Here is a 21,673-nt window from a genome sequence, read left to right as displayed (position 1 = left end):
GAATTTTTAAGGAATGGAGGGATAAAAAAAAAGTTAATAGGATTTTTACTACTTCCATGCAGCGTACCACGATTACCCTGCATTAGAGTGTACTTTTTACTCGATCATTCTCTTAGTGTACAGATCATAATGCTCACGATAATTGATGTATATAAGAAAACATAAAATTATTATCAAGTCGATTATGTAACAGTTTATTAATCAATAATAAAAAAAAATTATAACAAGAGAGAGAGAGAGAAAAGGAATAAATTAGCATGAAGAATCATCCGAGCAAACAAAAATTCTTTGAAATTAAAAAGATCTCTTTGATGAGCAGGGTGACATACTGGCAGTCAGCCAGTTACGAGATGTAACATTAAATAATAAATATTTTTAATAATGACCATCAAAAAAATGCTTTGATTTTTTACATAGTTTTCCTCATTTATTTCAATTTCATTCTATTATTTTTTAACATATAAATATATCTAGTGCGATAAAAAAAATAAAACAAAAAGTAATCAAAAATCATAAACTAAAATATTTTTTTTTTATTTTATTAAATAAAAATACAAACGGTGCTAAAAAAATTTCTAAATGGTCATTGTAGAATAAAATTTCACTGATATTACAATTAACTTTAGTGGATGAAATTTAATTACTGAACTTTTCCGATTTTCATTTATGATCAATACTCTAGCTGCAGGACCAATTTTTTCCCACAAAAAGTTTTATTTTTGTTGAATGCAATGAACAACTAACGAGAGAACCACATAACTTTTTTTCCACCAAAGTCACACAGTTAAATCGAAAATTCTCGAATAGGACCTCAATAAAATTACACGGTGACAACACATACTGTTATAGGTGAAAATTTATCACAAACTAATTTATGGTATTTACATGGACATTCAGCTTAGTCATATTGACAACTTTAATATCATGTATTTAACAGTTTCATTAACTCTATAAATTTTCATTAAGTAAAAGCTTGAATAAGTATGACTGCGTATACAGCAAAATACTAAAGCTCCCATCGGCATGTATACTGTTGAGGTAAAGGTTGGTTGTATATTAGTTCAACACAAGTGAATCAGAACCATGGTCCACATAAAAATGATTTATTTCAGTGAAATATAATTTAAAGCGGATCTAGTATTTAACAAAAGTCTGCAAATACATGATTTTTTAAGTATAATGTTCTTGGGATTTTTGTGAATAATTGAAAAAAAAATTAAGTCATCTATCATTTAAGGGAAGAAATCAGATTCAAAACTGCTGTTTGTTTAAAATAATGATGTTATATTGTTACATTAAAACCATTCTTTTATTTTTAATAATGCACTGTGTCGTTGTAATTAAACAAATTTGTGGTGTGGTAAATCCAAGTTCTAATTAAGCCGCTGATTTTCTTTTTCATTGTTATTTGGTTAGTTGCAATAAATCTTATTGCTGGATTCAATCTTCAACTAAGTCGTGAGTTACTTTCTTTATTATTTGAATCAAGCCTAGCCTTGATTCTTCTTATGTTACTAGATCAAATGCGTATAAGTCACATTCTTGAGGAAGTTAAGATGGTCTTCCACGAAATTATACACAATTTCTGCTGACTTATACCTTGATCTACGTCCACAATTGATTAAAAGATGAGACATATCAACCACGTAAACGGCCACGTTCTCAAGTGATGAGATTTTCTCAAAACTCAATGATTTCCAGATAGGAACATCTGCTGGCTAAACTGGTTGATATGAAACATTCTAGACGATCAAGTTTTGCTGTTGATTTTCAATTGGCAATCAGGTGAGTTTCTGATCACATGTTTTATACATTAGTTAAATAAAAGATACGCTTTTTTTTACTTTTACTGTTGAATTTCAAAGGTTTATATATTTTAAATGATTTTATAAAACCAAATAATTATTTTTTAAGCAATCTTGAATATAAATTGCATCGAAAAAATAGTAATTATCGATATTTTTATAAAGAAAAGCCGTAAAATGGAACATTGTATATCAAAATATCGATTAGATTTAAAAATTCATTCAAAAGTTAATCATTAATTTTAAAAAATCAATAGAAAAACGATTTTTTATGTTAACCAGTAATTAATTTTTAAAGAAGCGTTGATAAAATCTGGTTCCTATACAAAAGAACACTAATAAGGGAAAGGTGGGTAAAGTAGAACGCAAGGGGAAAATAAAAGGCTCAGGAAAATGTACTAATTTATTAAAATAAGTTTAAAAACACTTATTGTACTTTTCATACATTAATTTTTCAATTTATTTATGCATTACAAATTATCAACATTTGTTAATATAATGCTTAATTTGTTAATTATAATTTTTTTGTGGTATTCCACTTTACCCCCTCTTCCCTTATATCTATATACAGTGTATTAACACCAAAATCGAATCAAAAAATAACCAAATTTTTATTGTGAAATATTAAATAAGATTTGTATAAAATAAAAATTTTCCTAAAATATTTTGGAATTTTTTTTTTTAGTATTTAAAAAAAAAAAAAAATTAACTGAAAATGTACTCATCTTCCAAAAGATGATAGAGATGGAGTCCAAGAATAGAAATTGAAAGGGAAAAATACGTTAGAAGTAAAACTTTGGTTTTCAGGTATGAGGAGAGTAGGATGTATAAAAGAATATACTGAGATAAAAACATTGTAAATTTACCATTAACATATCAAAAGAAAATCTTTGTAAAGTCTCTCAATGATGTTTGTATTTATAATTAAAGAAAAATAAATATTTAATTTATCTAAGAACAATTAGTGCAATGATCTTATCCTCACATTGTCTTAAAGAATAAATAATTAGTTTTAAAAATTAATTAACGAAAAGAAGCAAATAGTAAGAAGTAAGTATCAGGAGAATAGAAAAATAGAAGAAGTGAGAGAGTAAGCAGGTAGAAATGGAAAAAGGAAAAACTCCGAACGACCTGGAGGGCTAGGAAATAGAAGAGTAGGAGAAATTGTGAGTACTACAAAATAACTGGTAGAAAAATAGTAGGTGTATGTAACTTCAAAGCTCCTAATTGGAAGGAGGTGACTTTCGATAAGCTTGCAAACCAAAGCTCTTGATTCGAGGAGAATAACGACATGAGAATGACTTTGCAAGCTTGAATAATGTATGAGAAGATTTCGAGCTTTTTATTGAACGAAAATGAAGTCATGAGTTTCTATACTAATTGCATAAAAGCACTATATGAATGCTAGCTTCTACGGGGTATCATCAATCTTTACCGATTCTGACAGGGCACAGTGCAAATACCTAGGTAAGTAGTTAATCTGTACTTGTTTTTAAACTTAGCATATACTTTTTCATCAAATAAAAAAATTTTTAATTACTTCTGACAACCAATCAACAGCTTTTTGTCATCCAGTCTGAGAGCCTTGCAAAAAATTTTCTTTCTCAAATCAAGTGAGTAAAAAATATGAGAGAGTTGTTTATCAAAAAAAATATCTCTCTTCATAAATAAAATGCACTGTTATGGTTTGTACATACCCAATAACTTTTCTATTTTTTTAACATCCTTTCTAATATACATATATTTAACGAGGTTTTCACATCTGTGAAAAGTGGCAAACGATTAGATCTTGACTTAACATAGAGACTATTTAGTTATAGAGACTATTGAGTCTCCAGAATTAATAGTCTCGAATAAATGATTTTTATATTATTTTATAAATTATAATATAAAATATACATTATAATATAAATAATAATATATAAATTATCGTAAATTATATACTATTATTTTATATTATTTTATTTTTATTTCTATCAGGGAACAACTTTTTTCAAAGTCAAAGATAAATTGTTAAACTACAGATTTAAGCGAATTCTTACAAATTAGAAGAATATACAATCGAATAATTAATATTGAATTAATTTGAAATGACAATATAAATTCATAAATGTTTATTTATAAAGAATAGCAATTTAAAAATACACATGTTCTTTTGAATTCGTACACGGAGAGAAAAATCATATAATTTTTGTAGAGAAAATTTCAGAAAAATTACCATGCTCTCTTATAATGCGTGCGCGATCGACGACCAAAGTAAAAAGTATTTTACGATCATGTAAATATTATTAAATTGAAACGTAAATATTATCAAATTGAAACATAAAGAGTATTAGTCATGGCTTCATAAAAATTGTTGTGCTGGCATGGTAAAATTTAATGTGCTGTATTAGAAAACTTCCTTATCGATTTAGTAAAATTTCTAAGTATGCTTAACAATATTTATATATCAATGTATTAATTTCTCTACAGCTTATTATTTATTTTTGATTCAAAAAAAGGCTGTAACGTAAAAAATTAATAATGTTTTTTTGATTTAGGGAAATTAAGGAATCGCGGTTGAATTTGATAATGATAAAACACTTTTATGAATTATTAAATATATCTTTATTTAAATTAAAACCAATTTTTGAGAATAAATTTCGCATCATTAGATGCTCTTACAAGATTCGTAATCTTAAAGCTAAATAGGTAATCCAAATTTAGTACATCCCACGTATACTGATCGTTGTACAATCGATAACATTCAGTTTTTCATAAGTTAATGACACTCACGTTGTTGATAATTTCTGGACGTTCAAAATGCCCTTGTAAATCCTGTAAGATAAAACTATCTAAAAATTGAGAAAGAACACAATTGACTAGTAATTGAAAAAAATGACAACGGTTAAAAACACTGGAAAATGACTACTTTACTACAAAAACCATCATCTTTTGATCACTTATAATTAACGAAAGAAAAATTTTTCAATTTTAATAAATAAATCCACTATTTCACTAACACTGTTAACACTTTTGCACTTTACAAAAGTTGAGTTTGAACAAAAACTGATTCGATATTTTTAATTGTTGTCATTTTTTCGACAAGAAAAGGCTTAGAAGTTGTGTTATGGGAGTTAGACTATTTAGTATGAACTACTTACCATTTTACTGTAAATAAAAAATAATACCAAAATCAGTTAATTATTTAAGAAATGAATAATAGATATTATGAATGTTAAATATTAGTTGCTATTAAAGTTTGTGAAAGATTACTTACGTCGTTACAAAATGACGCACTTTTATGTGTCACTGTATAATGTATCACTCTCTATTGATAACACAGTCAATTACGCACTGAGGAACAATAAACGTATTCAAACCTGCTTCGAAAAACTTCGAAGATGCCCGATCTTTTCCGACCTTCGATTCTTTCTTATGTTAATAGCAGAATGCACGTTGTTTTAACTTAATAGTAGAATATCTCGAAAACTATGAATCCGAGATCTAGACATAATGCGTACAATTTTTAGAAAATCGCTTTACGAACAAAATGACCCCTTATAGGCTTCTCTACGATTAATAGTTAATGAGATATCATTTTTTTTGTTTAAAATAATTCTCATGCTCAACAGCGTTGATACCTTCTTTCTCTTTCTTTCTTTCTACTATTAGCAGATAGCATTTGAAAAATTATAAGACAGCATGGTAAAATATATTAGTTCGTCTAGGACTCTATGGCAGCTTAAATAGTAATTTTTGTAAGAAAAACAATTAAAAAATATTTTTCTGTCGGGAATGGAACTTTTTACTGTGCTGTTTTACAAATTTTACAAAGCTGAATTTTAAGAAAGAATATTTTATCCTTTAAATTTTCTATGATTAATTATAATTTTTATATTTTTGCCGTACAAAATTGACTATGTTCGGCTTTCACACGTCGATTGTAGTGCTGAGCACAGTAATTTTTCTATGAATTTTCTCTCCGTGTAGTTTAAAAATTCATCTTTAATCTTAAAAAAAAGCTGTACTTAAACAGTTAATTATTTATTGTTAAATTCATCCTAGTATTTATAAAATAAATTAGAAATATCTTATTTTGTATTAAACTCTTAAGCACCATTCAGAAAAATTCAAAGAGCTCTACTAGTCACAAGGATTGAGTAGAAAATGCATTATTTGAATTTATTGTACACAATTAGCTGTATTTTACTTGCAGTTCTGACATAATTATTTATTTACATCTCAACTGTGCTTACTCTATAACCAGAAGTAAATAAAGCTGAAATAATTACAAGCTCAAACACTGAAAAACTAAAGATCGGAATAACAATTAATATTTTCAGTTGAAAAAAGTTTTTGTTTAAAAAACAATTTTTTTTTAATCTTTCTTAATACTTGTTTTGTGATTTCATACTGTTGTTGTAAATAATGTTGTTATATAATTACAGATTTAACTTCTTTTCAGAGCTAATTAGATTCTATTTTTTTCAATATTGAAATAAAAATTGATGAAATAATATTTAAAAAAAAACTCAACAGACGAAAAGACACGTGGTTAAAACAAAAATTATAGAATAGGGTGAGAGGAATAAATAATGCTACTTGCGTGAAAAATAAAAATTAAGTCGTGAAAAAATAGTAAGGTAATGACAAGAAAAGAGGAAATAGATAAGATTAGAGACATTAGTTAACAGATAGTGCATCATAAACATGTCAAATTGTGAGCACCTAGGGTGTAGAGCTTCAGAGAAAAGAAAGCTTTTACGTAAGTGAATTCGAACATTTAAAAAAAAAAAAACTCATCCGAATGAACAAAAAATAGGGGTTCGGAAATGTTCGTCTTATCACGAATTAATATACACGCTAATATACACCGTGGACAATGGAAAGAAAGCTTCAGTCTTAGTCAGAGAAGTTCACCGAGCGCGGTAGACCTTATTATACAGTCCAAGTCTTTTTGGTTATAAAATGTTTGTGTCTTAACAATTCAATTATTTTTTAATGGGCTTCTGACTCAATTGTCAAATTCTTTTACTTGGAATACTAAACTCAGAATTAATTTAAATTTTATAAAAAAATTATTTATCTAAAATCCTCTATTAAATTTAATAAAAAATATCTGAATACTTGTGCCATTAAGAACTTGCTTGTCTTGTGGATTTTAATACTTAATTTTCAACCAAAATTATTTAAATAAAGATTTAATGATTTTTCGATGAAATAGTTTTAAAAAAGTGATGATTTCAATCAATTAAAAAAAAAAATTGTTTACAATATTTAACAGCCGTACAAAGTAAAGATCAGTGCAGTAAGTGAAAAACAGGGATCGTCAACAATCTAGTGTCAATCTTCAGCCAGCTACCTGCGACAATCTAACAAGGACCAGGTTGGGGTACAGCCAAGTAGTTAGGTAGAGGATCTGTACATTAGCTACGCTCGTCAATACCAGCTCTCACCAATCTCCACTAAATAGTTATAAACAGGTGTATTCTCAATAACAAGTGAGTACAACAAAGGAAGAATTACTTTCTTCAAGATAAGAAACAATACCATCCTCTTTAAACTTTTAGATGCACCAGTGTGGTTCTCTAACAACATCCAAAGATTCTATTATTTCCTCAATACTCTATTTATTATCTGCCAGGTCGTTGCACTCGAGAAAAAGTACAATTGTGCTATGATTCAATTATCTCTATTTTCTTAAAATGAAGATTATTATACTAGAATTTTCGTGGAATTAAACATGATAATTTGACTCATGAAAGACCATAAAAGTTGATTGAGTTGCATAGTTTTCCAACTTGATTCGAGAATGATAATGTCTAAAATTTAATCAATTATTTATGATAAGTCGAAAAGAATAATAATTTGTCAAAAAATTTTCCTCACTTTTTTTGTACATTTATATTGATGATTTTTATCCAATTATTTTTAGAAGCATTTCTTTTTTTAATAAGAATTTTAATTTATCTTTATTCTATGCTTAATAAATTGTTACAATTTCCTTGTGAACACAAAGACTACTTTATTCATCAACAAATTAAAAACAAAAGAAACAAACAACACAATATTCATCTTAATTCTTTACTCTTATACATTTCATTCAGTATTGTCTTACTTTTTATACATCTTTAATGTTGTTATATACTTAGCAATCGAAATTTTCTTATTGAAATTTTGAAAGAAATTGAATAATTGAAATTATTATTACTTATAAAAAGATCATTTCATTATTAAAATACTTTTTAAAAATCGTCAAACTTCAACTCCGAAGGAGATTTTTCAAAGAATTTCATGTTAAATTATGTAACTAAAACAATCTAGCTATTTATAAATAAAGGTCCTTATCAAGAATAGAAATGATTAATACATTACACCCACACTTTGATGTCTAAAATATATTGTAAAGAAGATAGAGGATGAAAGAATTTAATTTTTGATGATTCGTGTCGTTTTGGAAGTAAATCTGTTTTACTTTTTTACTTCGTTTCTTTTAATTCATAATTATTATAAATTAATAAAAATCATTAATTATAATTAGTAATTTATTGACAAACGAATGAATATTTGTACTTTAGAAATTTTCACTGATTTTTAAAGAGTCTACCATGGACCCGAGTTTTATTCTATCCTGCACTGCAAATTAAATTAAAACACCACGATTTGCAGTATGGCTCTCCCTATAAAACATTTACTTTATATTACTTAATTCAGTGTAAATGTTATAAATTTCATGATATGTATGCAATATTAAGTGAGACATAAATCAATTACATTATAAATTAATTTTTGAAAATTCAGATTGAATTAATTTTAGATTTATTTATTTAAAATTATTTAATATCTTGGATAGACTTACTACGGTTCTCAGAATTTTGATAATAAAGTACTGACACTCACAAGACATGACATTCACAACAGAAAATAACGTAGAGTCTTTTTTAAAGTAGAATCAAGTGTCTTATTCTTATGAGAAAACTACAATAATAAAAAATTTAGTTTTACATTAATAATTCTTAATTTATTTTACATTAATAAAAATAAGAAAATAGTTAATTAAAGTTATATCATGTAGGAGTGTATTTTCTACCCAATCATCCCGTTTGTCATTTTGCTCAGGATAATAAATTTAAGAAAGATGTAAACAGGAAACTGAGTCTTTGATTTCATATAATAACACGTGGACCGATAATCTATATTTGTTCATAGTAATGACTTAACGCCCATGATGGCTAACAGGGTCAGAGGAGTATAAAGAAATGGGACTAAGGCTCAGTCTCCTGCAAGCTAGTGAAGCTATCACATATTTCTTGTTACATATTATTAATAAGTTTTGGCTAGTACAGATGTACTATTAACTTTTGAATAAGTCTTATTGAATAGCTGTGTTCATGCTGAGCATTGTTATTAGATAAATTCTATGTGTAAAATTTAATAAGTTTATATATCCAATAAAATATTATATATTCTAAAATATCTTCGATAATCAGAATATATAAATACATATGTGTATTATAAATCTAAATGAATATTAAAAAACTGAAGTTTAGTTTTAATTAAAACTAAAATTATTTAACTTAGTTAAGTTTAGTTTATAACACAACTAAATAAATATTTATTTAGTGGACGTTAGTAAACACTCGAAATACTGCTAAAGTTATTAGCATGCATCACTCGTAATCATAGTTAATTTTAGGACTAAGTACCTACCCTTTGAAACCACGTACTCCAACGATACTTTAGCCTATCCTTTCACAAAAATAAAAATGACCATTTTTAGATATTAGAGAAGGGAAAGTAATTCTATTAAATTTTTTCTTTAAGATAAAGAGAATTCTTTTTAAATATTTAGAAAATATTTTTCTTATCAAATTATTAAGTAGACTAATTGATTATATTTATTTGCAAAAAAAAATTGAATTTAGACTTAAACTTTAACATAAAGAGTTTATCTGCTATCTACGTGTACACTTACCTTCTAAGTAGTAAAGCAACCTGACACTTGTACACTTCACATGTAAGTAACCGACTTAATGAGAATAATATCCCAGATAGGTTGACTCTCTTAAAAAAATTACTTCATTGCAAAAATCTCCTGTGCAAGTCTAAAGATGAGCATGGGAAATAAACTGGAGAAGAGGGAGAAGATAAGTAGTTAACTTTAGAAACATCAATTTGAAATGAAATCAGTATAATGAAAGCCACTGATCTGCTTAATTAACTTTAAATCTCCAACACTCGATCAATCATTAATCATTAAAATCATCAGATTCTGTAAGTAATAATTATTAAAAAATATAAGTAATAACGAAGCCTATTACGAAGACATCGTTAATAATAAATTTATATACTTTTTTATTCATTAATAAAATTTTGATAACGTTAATTAATAATTGTTAAGTATTGATTGTAAACAATTGCATTTTATTATATATTAATTCTTTTAAATTATAAAGTTCGTAAGTTATTTTTATTAGTATTCATTGCGAAATGCAATTAGAAGAATAATCTTTAAAATTATGGCAACCTTGTCAAGAAAAAATTTAACTAAACTATTTATTCATTATATTAAAATCATTCTTGTTTCCTAATTTTCGATATTATATTTAATGAGTAATTAAAAGCATAAAATGATGACATAAGCATACAAAAATCTAATCTTGAAAAGAAATAAGAAACTCAATGATGAGTACTGACTATCGAAGGATTTCGTTTCATACAAGCAAATTAAAATTAAAATATTGATTATTTAGTAATCAGTAAAAATTAATTATTGAATTATTATTTGAAAAGTAGGGATGTTCCTACTTGGTGGTAACGGTTAAATAAATACTTTGAAAATTTTTTTTGTCTTGTTTTCCAATTAATAGGCTACAGTCTTTACTTCAATTTTATTAATTAAAAACAATAATTTATAATAAAATTTTATAACAATTTTTTAAAACAATTAAAAAGATTTTCAACAATTTAATTATTTAAATTATTCAAAGTAAGTTTGAATCGTGTTTTAATATTTTATTTCAACTTCCATAAATTAATTAGTTATTTTTTATCAAAAGTTACGTGTTTTTTTTGTTGCTTTAATTTGTCCCCAGTTTACACGAATTTTTGTACAGCTCGCAATTTTGATTTACAATAAAAATAAATCAATTCCAAATTGTAAATTAATTTTTATAAGAATAACTGTAACGTATCCTAATTAAAAAATTGCTTATTTTTGTACTCAAAGCGATTGGCTATCATGTACTAAAGTTAAATTTACAATTTCTTTTTCTCCTTGTCTGCTCATTAGCACAAAAGACAAATGTTAAATTTATGATAATTCACGTCACTTCTTCAAAACAAAAATTTCCACTTGAATTTGTTGAGCATAAAATTGTTACTAAGTAATCATTTCCTTGTCCACTATTAACAAAACTATTTTTCTTTTGTGAAAAAAAAAATCATTCTGTAAATATTATTGACACATCGTTCATAAAATCAATCACATTTATTTTTCAAAAATATCCAACTCTGAGTAAATATAAAATGAATAAAATGGAGTGAGTAATAAATTAATGACAAACATTTATGGAATTTCAATCAAATGTAGTAGCTATTATAATAAATGACATTATATGTTGCTTATTTAATAGCATGTTCAGGATGAAACCTCAAATGTAACCACAAAAAAGCCATAAAGAATAGCATCGTCGCACGTGATGAATAATAAGATTACAGTCCATTGACCAATGACACTGTAGCTTCTGCTCATTGGTGTTTTTCGTCACAAATCCAAAAGAAAATTTGTGTCTCTCATCAACTATGAATTCCATTTAGTGGAGTGCGTGTCATTGTTAGATGCTGTGCATCAGAATAAAAGAAGTGAGGGAGGTTACAGAACCGATAGAGTTTTATATACATAAAGAAAGAAAGGAGGAAAAAATATGGAAAACCTTAAATGAACAACTCTGATGCACCACCTGGATCATCATTTCTCGTGTTTATTCACACGGAAAATTACCGTAAAATTACAGAGAGAGAGCAATATTTTATTCTTTTCAGATATTCTTTAAGTATGCTTTACCAGGGTGTTTATAGGATTTTATGGACTTATGTTAGATACAGACATGGGGTTGGATATCATGAACACGAGTACACTTCAGAATGACACCTGGACGAATAGAAGAACACCAACTTTATTTTGTGGTTTTTCGTCATTTTTTCCCTCTTTTTAACGTTTTTATATTCATTTATCCGATATTTACGACCTCTTTTTATAGCTGATATTTTTTTTATTCTCTTCTGAACATCAGTTTCTGCACGACCTTTTAGATTTAAAGCTAAATAAAAGCTTCTGTTCAACTTGACATGTATTAGAATGATTATTATGGAAATGGCTATTAGCTACTGACTTGGAAAATTAAAAGATCTTGAATGAATTTCAACTTTTAATTTTATTTTAAGAACTGCAAAGATTCTTTTAGTCTTTGAATGATATAATAAGAGTAGAGAGGTTAGAGCGACACTACAAATCCAAGTGCATTACACATTTAAAAACGCATTAAAAATAACTACAATGTTATCAAATGGGTGACGTCATATTCAACACGTTTAAATGTGTAACAAGAATGCACTTGGATTTACAATAAATATGAGGTACTTGGGATAAAATAGGAAACTCCAGAAAGTAAAAAAAGTTTACTCATAAAAAATTTTTTTTATTTACTGTCAATTACAAATTTATAAGTATTTCATTTCAATGCACTTGAAGTGTTCTAAAATAATGTCATCTACTTAATAAGTATTTTCGTCACTTTTTAAACACTTCTAAATGTATTCAAAATCACCACAATGTTAATCAAATGAATAAGGTCGTATTAAAACGCTCCTAATGCATTGAAATAAGACACTTCCGAAGTTGAAATTTGCAGTGATTGTTGTGAATTGTGACATAAAAAATCTTTGGAAAAAATTTTCCGAAAAATAGTTGGACCGTCAAAAACTATTGAATATTATATTGTTATATTATTAGAGGAGGAGATAGGATTATGGTCCAGTATTTAATATGGTCCATTCGTTTCATATACAAGCACTATGCGTCCTTCATCAACTAACCCACGAATATATTGAAAATAACTTCTTGGGAATAAACAAAAACTTCGAAAGGTTAAAATTGATAATAATTTACCAGAGTAAAAAATAATTGAAGAAAAACTTAAAGTGACTCATAATCCTACTTTCCCCTTTATGTTATTATATAATTGAATATTATTATGAAACAGATTGTAAACATAGTTTCTTAGTGTCCCCATATTGCCCCCAATCTCCCTTCAATAATTTAAATTTAATATTTATAAAATAAGTAATTTATTTGATTTCTTAAACTCACTTATACCATTCACATAATCTTTTTTTTTATTTTTCGTTTTTTTCATATCAGAATATCATAAAAACTTGCAAAATATTTATTTAGCTACCACCACTATCAAAAAATTTTAAAAACACTAGAAGATTAGATTAATTGCATTGTTATGAGACTTACGCAACTGTTTAGCTACTGACCATAAACTTCAAATTTTTTGGTAGTTCCAAATAAATTATATTGTTGAAGCATATTTATTAAATTCGTTGGAAAACTAATGAAGCAATCTAAGTACTGTTATGTCCAAAACTGGATTTTTTTCCCATAGTTCATGTTTTTTTTCAAACAATCTAAAAATTCCAAACTTTATGACTTTTCGTAGGAAAATAATAAAATTGAGTTAACCAGCCCTATAGATCTTCCCAATTTCCACCGTTAGAATCTTTTCAGCTATAATCCCGTTAGTGTAAATTGTCCCGAGTCAGAATTTTTCTCTAATTTTGCTACTGAACCCCCTGAAAAATTTTTTTTAGCTGCTGAACCTCCTGAATAAATTTATTTTTGCCACTGAAACTGCTTGCAATATTTTTTTTTTTTTTAAATTTCGTCTGTTTTCAGTAGAACTCTAATATGAAGTTTCGTAGGCCAAACAGCTATCCTTGTTTTCGTGAATGGTGTATAAACCTGTAATTAATGTAGGAAGAATGTCACAAAGTTACCAACTTAAAATGTTAAGTTAAAGAGTCAAATTTTTCTGAGAGAAACAAAAGTAGAATTATAAATGCCTATAGGCCTGAGTCACACAGTTTGTTTAATTTGTGATGTAGGATATGCTATGGTTTATATAAACTAAAGTATCGTGATTGATGAAGTTAATATTGTAATTTTATTATTTAATATTTTATCCGGTCTGCATCCAAAGTATCTAAGCTTTTTCCATAATTATTAAAAACTTTTTAGTAAAATATATCTTATTAAATAAAATCAAATTTATCGTTGAATTTGTTTTAAGTGAAAATTATTTAGTAAAAATAAATAAAATTCAGTATTATTAATTATAAATTTGAATTAATTCTGAAGATTATTATTACAAAAAAAATTATTTTTTTCAGGACAAATCCAAAATAACACAGACTACACTCCCTGTGTAAATTTCATCTCAGTTGGTAAGTGGTTTGTAATATTTTATTTCGCTAATTTCTGAATATAATTATTATCCTGAGACAGAAAAATAAGATTTATCAAAGCAAAAGTGACTTGAGTCAAATAATTATCATATTAGTTTTCGATTAAGGGAATAATTATTGAAATTCAATGAATAATTATTTAGTTGTACAATTTTAAATGAAAATAAAATATCAATGTATTCATCTTGTAGAATTACATAATTGATTTGGACAATTATCGATCCATCAATAGATTAATAATAATAATAATGGTGATAATAATATCAGGTAGAGTGAGATTATTTGGTGAATCAGGCAATTTGGTGATAGACTCTTGAAGGTATTCTAAAACGTTACCTATGCACGCAACAACGCAGAATGATGCAACCAGACCACAAAGGTGGATAAGTACTTAGTGACACATCATTATGAGACATTGCATGCATAGGTAATGTTTTAGAAGACTTTTAAAACTCTATCACCGAATTGCCTGTCTCACCAAATAACCTTACTCCACCCTATATGAGTAATTATTTTTTAAAATTAAATTCAGATTTAAGGATGAGCTATTCTTCTTTAAATGTTATTGTCCTCGAATTCCTAAGCTGTATTTTTGATATTAAAGTTATTAAAACCTTAATCATCCTTACCTTGAATTTATTTTCATTTATTTTATTGACATTTTATTATTTTTATGGAATAAATAATGTACTCGTTTCATACTAATTTTTTTTTCTCAGTGTAATAAATTACTTATATGGTAAATCCTGTGAAATGTTGCAATGGGCTGCTGGATTTTTATTTTAATCGTTCCTTTCCTAAGGCGATACTCTAAATTGCTATTAAAGAATAATTTTATTTAATAAAATTGCTCTAAAGCCTCAGTAGAATTATCTAAACAAATAAAATATAAATAAAATTTTCTTTTAATAAAGTTATATTTTGTACTCACGAAAATTTTTTGGTGTTAGAACGTGATACTTTTCTTCAAGATTGGAGGTTGCTTGGTACAATTTTATGACAGGAAATAAAAGAAAAGGTTTATATTAAGGATTTTAAAAATTTAATTTTAATAACTAATTAGGCTTTAAATTTTGTACACTTTTTTTGAATTTCTCTTTCATTAAAAACACGTATACACAAAATCGAAGTTTTGTAATTCTCATAAATAACAAATCGAAATTATTAAAAAATCATAAATCAGAATATTTCATAGTTTTAGTTTTAATCACTTATTGCATGAATTAGTAATAGTAGTTGCATTTATTTAGCTTTGGCTATTTCATAAAAAATGATTTGCAATGTATTCAAAAATTTATATACAAATATATAAAAATTAAGGCTTTGCAACATTAATTTACTCATATTTTACGATTCATCAACATTTTGTTTTACATATTTTTTTAACAGTGTTTTGATGATTTAAAGTTTATCTCCATAATTGCCTTAGTTTTCGTGTTAATAATTGTAATGTTTAATTTATTCATTCACCGCATGAATCATTTCTACAATATTATCTTTAAATTTAGCTATGAAAGCCTTCAATAAATTAATATTAATTCAGAAAATAATTGTTAATTAAGTGGAGTCATATTAATTAATTAAAATGACTCCACTGTATCTCCCTTTGGGACTTTTGCAGTCTTTTTTCTATATTCACAAATAAATTAAATCAATAAATATCCAATAAAATAAATTTTTAGTTTAATCCAAATCAGTTTACTAATGTTTTATTTTAATAAATTTTAAAAATAATCAACAAACCTTTAGTAATTATAGATGACTTTGTGTGCAATCGAGAGTTGAAATTACAACTAGAGTTCGTTTTTAAATGAATCAAAGTTATAGAATTTATTTTAAAAAACTTCAGAATAATTTTTTAAAATGAAATTCAAGTTCAACAGTAATAATAAAAGTATCACTAAACTCAAGTACAAATTAATCAAGTGAATTGTGTGACAAGTGGCATTGAACTGTATCAACATACATATGTTAAAGCACAAAATTTCTTCCGGCAATTTACTCTAAAACTTTACCCTCTCTTTTTTCATCCCCCTTGCTTTCGTCTTGATGAGCTTCAAGTAAAGTATCAGAACGAACCGAAATTCCTTGGAGAATTTATTATTGCACAAGCTCACAAATTTTCGAAGGTAGATGGCTTGTCGTGAAAAGAAAAAGTAGATGAAGACAAAGGTGCAGAGAACTAGAAGAGAATTATCTTTGTGTGTCATACTTTCCATGGCAAATTTCTCAACAAAAACCTTGATCAATATTTTTTATCACCATTACCACCAGTCAAACCCTTGAAAACAAGATTAATTATATCTGGAAAAAAAAAATTGCGGAAAAATATTATAAAAGTTTACCAACTTTGTCAATTTCAGTCATTCATAGCAAATTCTTGAAAATGTTTTGTCAAAGAACGTCTGAAAATATGAATGAATTAATGATGTAGATCACAAAGGAAAAATATGTGTAAAGTTAAGCTATGCATTTTAAATGGCACAAAAAAAAATCAAATCATCTTCATGACTACGTTCGAGAGGCTAGTTTTGTGTATTACGACGAATAAAACACATCAAAAAAGGGAGTTAACGCGGATCGAATTGTCGGAAGAGCTCTAACAATATTATGGGCCCACCAGCCCCTTTTACACACCGAAATGTAAACTCGAATGACACACAGCAGAGTGCTAAGCATTTTCTCTCCCTTTATCTATCTTTCAAATGTCTCTTTGCCTTCGAGTACCTTTCTCTGATATTATACTCAACAGTATCGGGGGACTTTACATTTCGACATGGTAATTTAGTCACGGAGAAGCTTCAGCTTTAACTCCTCTTTTTGCTTCCTACGATAAATTATATTTTATTCGGATTTGCAACACCAAGAACATATCCCTATCTTCCGAGTGTAACACACGTGTCTTTCAAACATAAAATGTATTCTAAACTATTAAACCATTGGAAGAAGAATTCAATTCGACATTTTCGTTATTTTTTTCCTTTTACAGTGAAGAATGTATAGTATGTGAAACGTTTTTTTGATAATGTTGTTGGAGAAAAACAATTAATTTGAAACCTGATTGTCTGTTAGAACCATGATAGATACTTTGGAAGTGTTTTTAATAGTTTTATCGATAAATATACATTAAAAAAGTACATTTTTTACACTTCCACCTTTTATTTAGCCTCCGCTTAATTCAAAAGCTGGGATGAAGTCTAAAGTTATGGGTAATGTAAATATTATTGAAATTATCAATTTTGAATAAAAAATAAGATACGGTTAAATAAATACCAGTTATGTGCAATAACAAATAATAATTTAAATACCAACTAAAAATTTTACTGAATAAATTAAAGAATCAAGTGATTATTTAATTCAATGAAAACTTCATTTAAGATTTTAAATAAAGATCTTATTTTCATTTTTAATTAAAATTCTAAATAAAGATTTTAATCAAACTTTTTGTGACGAATATCAAAAGCAGATAATATTATTTTTTTCTATTTAATTTATTATTACAATTTTACGTTATGCTTTTCATTTACTCTGTTGCATCATGAAACCATAATTTAGTGTAATTATGTCCGTAGATGGTCTTAAATATAACCAAGGACAGTTATAATAAAGATAACAAAAAAATGATATAGACTTCATTTAAAATAAACATTGTAAAATATCATGCTTAATTCAAAATCTACTTTCTACAACGAGAAACAGTGACTAATATAATATAATTTTATCGAACATCATCTTTTCTTTCATGTTTTAAACAAAAATTATCATTAATTGGTGATAAATCAATTTTTATTTACTTTACATTTGAACTAAGATGTCTTCTGATACAAATAAAACTGATAAAATGAACACTATTGTAGTCTAAACAAAAAAAAAAAAAAAATTGGGAAAATAGTGCAATAACAGTATTTTTTGTGACATAAAATCAAATCAGCATTGAAAAAAATAAATATTCGTTCAAGATATACAAAAAATTAATAAAAATTAAGGTAAAAATACAATTAAAAATAAGTAGAAATCTTATAACATCATTAAAATATTATTGAACACGTCTTATTACAAATATTCGTTATATAAATAATTTTGAAGGCAGACGAACGTTGAATAGACCAGCTGCAAATATTCGAGCACCTTATGAGTGTATCAAGCAGAAATAATCAAATTTATCATCTTTTTCAAGTTCAGTAATTTCCTTTGAAGTCATTTTTTCCAAGAAATAATTAGACTACGTATCTTTAACAACGTCGTTACTATTTACCATTAAATAAAATCATTAAAATTAGAACAGGAGATAAGGATTTTTAGATAGTAAATATTTAAGTTAACTTCTTTTTTTATAAATTTACTTCATAAACTTCATGTCTGAGTCCTGATACTTCTATCACATTTTTTAGACTTGAATTTCTCAACTTCTATTAAGTTAAATCAATCCAATTATCTTCTTTGATTTTATTCTGTATCAAATAATTTTCAGAATAAAGTCCCAGTTTTAATCTTTGATTGCAGTGATTTTGCACTCTTATCATTTAGGTATACAGTGGTAAAAAATGATTGATAAATGCAATTCAATCATGGATGTGGACTAATGTTAGTTTATATTGAAACTGTCACGAACGAAATTTTGAAAGACAACGAATATTAGTCATTAGCCCAAGAAAAGTATCATGTCAAGGTAACTTGCTCGCAAGCAGCATCAACGCACCTCACGCATGTCAATGTCAATTAAACGACTTGATTCATCACGACCATCTCTTCAAACCTGAGAATCTCCACCTGTCAAAAATGTGATCAAATACTCATTAACATTAAATCATATCACCTCCCAATGGTCATCAAGTTGACCCTTTATAACCTGGACTTTGGACCCAAAACAGTCGGTTTTTTCAATCAAGGAAACTGCTGACACTAGGGTTGCTGCTGCTCTTGTTTTGATAATTAAGAGTAGTTTTTTATTCAAGTTTATTAAATAGTGACCATCAAGATTGTTCGTTACATTTTCTCTAACAAATACTGGTTAGCAGAAATTGTACTTATTTATTAATTATACTTTAATGATCAATTTATACTTTATTCAATCAATGTAATAATCATACAAATGACTTACAAAACTGAATAATCAATCTTTTTCAAATTAAATCATTTCCTTAACTAATAATCCAGAATCAACGCTAACCCAGGTCTCACGAGATCATAAGAGTAAATCCTAACACGTCCCCTCACCACCTGACAGGTGAGGAACTCAGTAGGCTCGTGTCAATTGCTACTAATGTTTAATTACCTATCAGCCATGTACTCTTCATGATCCACCACAACGACAATTAGTTATCTTTTCTCACATTTAGAGTAGAGAAACGTTCTGAAGACAGTATATCATTCATACTTAGTCAATCAGATAGTTATCAATGATCAAGTGATAAAAATTGTTGTTGGACAATGTTATGATTATTGTAAAACCCTCCACCTCAAAATAAAATTCAATCTATTTTATAACAAACTATCACTGCCTAAGTGCACATATTATATTACTATAATTTTCTCATAGACATAGGATATTTTACTTTAAGGATTGTGTTATAATTCGTCAGCAAAACGTTGAGAGCTACAGGCTAATTCAACGAGCAATTTAGTGTTAAGCGGTAGATTAAATCTAGACTTAAAAGAAGCAACATCACTGTATTTTTACTTCTACAAATATTCAATAAATCACTCAAATAAACCCAACTTCACAGTGTCGAAAATTGATTAATTACAACAAATAAAAATAAATTAAACTATTACGCTGAAGGTAATTACTAAATTTACCATCAGGCGTATCAAAACCATCCATATGAGTGTTTAATATTTAGAAAAGAGAAAGATTACCAGACTTGATGGGATCCAGCAAAACTCTGTCCAGAAAGTGTTGATGGGTGATGTCACAGAGTTTGCAGATCTTTTTCAGAGTTATATATCAAAAAGACAAATAGTGAACCCAAAGATATCTAAAATAAAAATCTATTACATTTATGTATCTCGTATATTCAATGTGCTGCAGAATTCATGTAAATAAAGCTATTCAGACTAGACGCATGTAGTTATAAATATTATACAATAACACCATTTCGTATCCACAATATGAATCGTAACTAACTCAACAGCCAATTGATGATTCTTAACATGTGCGTATTCAGAAAAAGAGAATAAAAATAAATTGACACGAGTCACAAGCGTAACCGAATTTTCTATTCTGACATCAGCAATAAAGCATGGTAACCATTGTCATTTGTTGTTGATTGTCAGTTGTTTTGAATCACAAATAAAATTTAATTTTGATCTCCAACTCTATTATCAAATCACTTCAAATTTTATGAGTAAAATCATCGAATAAATTGAAACAAAGTAGGCATTATTTTGTAATTGTTAAGTCTCAATAACATCAGATTGTATGATTCTATCATTGTTGTCCAATCAACTCTTATCTGTAACAAGTTAACTAGAATAAAATAAAATATTTTGACTCATGATTATTAACAAAGATTGATTTATTCTGTCAACTGAATCATCACAAAGATGGTACAAATTCGTCAAATTATATAGGATCCAGTTTTTCTTCCAAGTTTTCGTTGCTTTATATTAATTAATTAATTTATTTAAACATTTACATAGGCCCAACAGCAAAGCCAGACTAGGACCAAAGATAGGTAACAATAATATAGGCAGGAGAAGAAATAATACAGCAATAGTTTAAACAAAAGCACGTTGTGATCAGTCATCCATGTAGAAAAGTGCACTTATAGCACTTATTACCAAAGACTTTATCGATGTTGTATTTCATTAGCAAGCAGTCGAGAAAGACATATAGATTATATGACAATTGCTCCCAAATTACGTGGTGTAGTTAGGGTTGCCATCTGTCTGGGTTTTCCAGGACATGGCCTCTTTTTGAAATGGGAGAGCTGTCTGAGGTACTTTTTTCGAAATGTCCGGGTTTTTTATTTTAATTTTTTTTTATAAAAAAGTTTAAAAATTATGTCAAAAACGGTTCTATATATATATTTCTATTGTTTTACACGTATCTGAATGGAATCAATGTTTAATTTTAATAATTGCGATTTGTTCTAAAAAAAGCTTGTTACGTTTCAATACAATAGATATTTATATAAATTTTAAAACGTTTAATAAAAAATTTTAAGTTTAATCTGTCCTGGTTTTTGATGAGATGAGTCCTTGTTTTGTTCGGGTTTTTTACCGCTTCAGTCCAGGGTTTCAAAAATTTGAGATGGTAACCCTAGGTGTAGTTCAATCTACTCTGATAGACAAGAGTTGAATTTTGAGATCAATTTAAGCTCAATATGCATAATATGGAACATAATTAACTC

General features: G+C 27.1%; 1 protein-coding gene and 1 long non-coding RNA gene across 2 annotated transcripts in view; one reads left to right on the top strand and one right to left on the bottom strand.

Annotated features, from left to right (window-relative positions):
• Positions 1–4,507: 4,507 nt before the first annotated feature.
• LOC118064150 (uncharacterized) lies at positions 4,508–5,760 on the bottom strand. The gene is made up of 3 exons (XR_004690030.1): positions 5,065–5,760; positions 4,949–4,955; positions 4,508–4,622 (listed from the first exon to the last, which is right to left on the bottom strand). It is a non-coding gene; the product is annotated as an uncharacterized lncRNA (long non-coding RNA).
• A 934-nt stretch (positions 5,761–6,694) lies between these two features.
• Positions 6,695–21,673, top strand: part of LOC118064145 (nuclear RNA export factor 1-like) — a 33,798-nt gene continuing 18,819 nt past the window's right edge. Inside the window, exons 1-3 of the mRNA XM_035078568.1 lie at positions 6,695–6,757; positions 7,072–7,288; positions 14,244–14,297. The gene's annotated coding sequence lies outside the window, so the exon portion shown is untranslated. The remainder of the gene's footprint in view (positions 6,758–7,071; positions 7,289–14,243; positions 14,298–21,673) is intronic.

This window comes from Chelonus insularis, unplaced genomic scaffold (assembly GCF_013357705.1).
Source record: "Chelonus insularis isolate UGA/USDA-ARS -01 unplaced genomic scaffold, ASM1335770v1 contig_162_pilon, whole genome shotgun sequence".
NCBI lineage: Eukaryota > Metazoa > Arthropoda > Insecta > Hymenoptera > Braconidae > Chelonus > Chelonus insularis.
Note: the sequence above shows the minus strand (reverse complement) of the source record. Positions and strands in the feature narration are given on the sequence as shown.